This window comes from Microtus ochrogaster, chromosome 15 (genome assembly GCF_000317375.1).
Source record: "Microtus ochrogaster isolate Prairie Vole_2 chromosome 15, MicOch1.0, whole genome shotgun sequence".
NCBI classification, from domain to species: domain Eukaryota; kingdom Metazoa; phylum Chordata; class Mammalia; order Rodentia; family Cricetidae; genus Microtus; species Microtus ochrogaster.
The window spans coordinates 16,164,953-16,166,609 of NC_022017.1; positions in this window are offsets into that span (position 1 = coordinate 16,164,953).

The following is a 1,657-nucleotide window of genomic DNA, read 5'->3' on the forward strand; positions in this document are numbered from 1 at the left end:
TATGTAGCATTGGCCAGCCTGGAACTCACTGTGTAGAGCAGTCTGGCATCAACTCACAGAGACCCACCTGCCTTGGACTCCCTAGTACTGGGATTAAAGCTTGCATACTGCAGTCAGCTGAGCTATAAACTCTAAAGGTCCACACACAGGGATGAACTTTCTCCAGTAAGGCTCCATGGCCTGTGAGTTCCATAACCTCCCCAAATGGCAACACCAACTGGAGACCAAGTGTTCAAATCCACGAGCCTCTGGGGTATCTTTTAGTAAGAACAGGCACCATACTCATACACACAATCACCACACATAGGTGGACCACTAAAACCAACGGCACCTGATTTGGATAAGTAAAAGATGCTGCATTTCCTCCTATTTTGGGAAATTTGTGATCTGGAGACAGTCAGAGAAGTGGAACTTAGCTACCTGACAGAGCTGTGAGGGCGTCTGGGTCCTCAGCACCAGCCATTGGATTTCAGATAGGTTTTTCTTACAGTTCTTCACGTGTCCAGGCTGGAGGGGGGAGAAAAACAACTGTAAGATGCCATGGGGACAGCTGCAGGGAAGTCAGGTGGGAGGGGACAGAGGCCTAGTGGTTCCACCAGAGTGGGGGAAAAGGACCAAACAACTGGCAGCCAGAGTTTCTCCTTCTGTGGGCCCCACACTGCTGCTTAGAGATGTCAGTCATCTGGTCTACCCTCTCCCCTCACCCTTGCCACATCAGAGCTCTCATGCCTTGAATTGTCCATGGAGAATGTTGCCAGCTAGGGACACAGCCATGAAGGAAAACAATATGTAATCTATATAGAGGAGACATGGGAGGAGGCGTTCTGTCAACTACAAGGTGGGAACACATGGGAAGTGACAATAATAGAAATACATACTGTATGTCTGGGACACAGAGGGCTCCTCATACACACCTCATCAGGGAACCAAATCCTCCATGAGATGAGGACTCCTGTGAGTCCAATTAAGACCATAAAAGTTTGAGGACCCCCTCCCAAATTTCACAGTAATGCTAGGGCAGAGACTTGACTACAAACTGTCCTGATGGCACCCCAACTTTTAGATATGCCTCTCCACTCTCTAAGGCACACAGCAGCATCTCCCCACTCCCTGTGTGACTGTGAGTGGCTTCTCACCCACATCAGGGCCTGTGCCCTGTGACCGGGGTTAAATTCATGGGTGCCACAGGGTTCTCCTAAAGTTCACATCTTCCTTGTACTGCAGGAATCTGTATACCACCAGGGCTGGAGTCCTGTTAGACCCTGTCTCTGTCCCTGCTCTGGCATGTCCAGCCCTCTGCTCTCTCCCTAAATGTTCAGCCTTAGTTTCTTAATCTTGTGAACAGCAGAGAATGAATATCCTCTTGAAAAATCTTCTTCACTGAGAGTTATTTGTTGTTAGATGTTTATAGAAACAAAATGATTGGATCACAGGGTCAACATTTAACTTTTTCATAACTTAAGGCTCATTGTTGATAAATAATGTGTGATAACTCATATTCACACGGGCAGTGCACGAGGGTGGGCATTCTCCTTAGACTACTAGTGCACAGTAGCCTGAAACAGCAGATCTGACTGTGCACGAGGTAACCTCAGCACTGGATAGGCTGAGGGAGGGTGGATGCTGACAGTTTGAGGCCAGCTGAGGCTTCTCATAG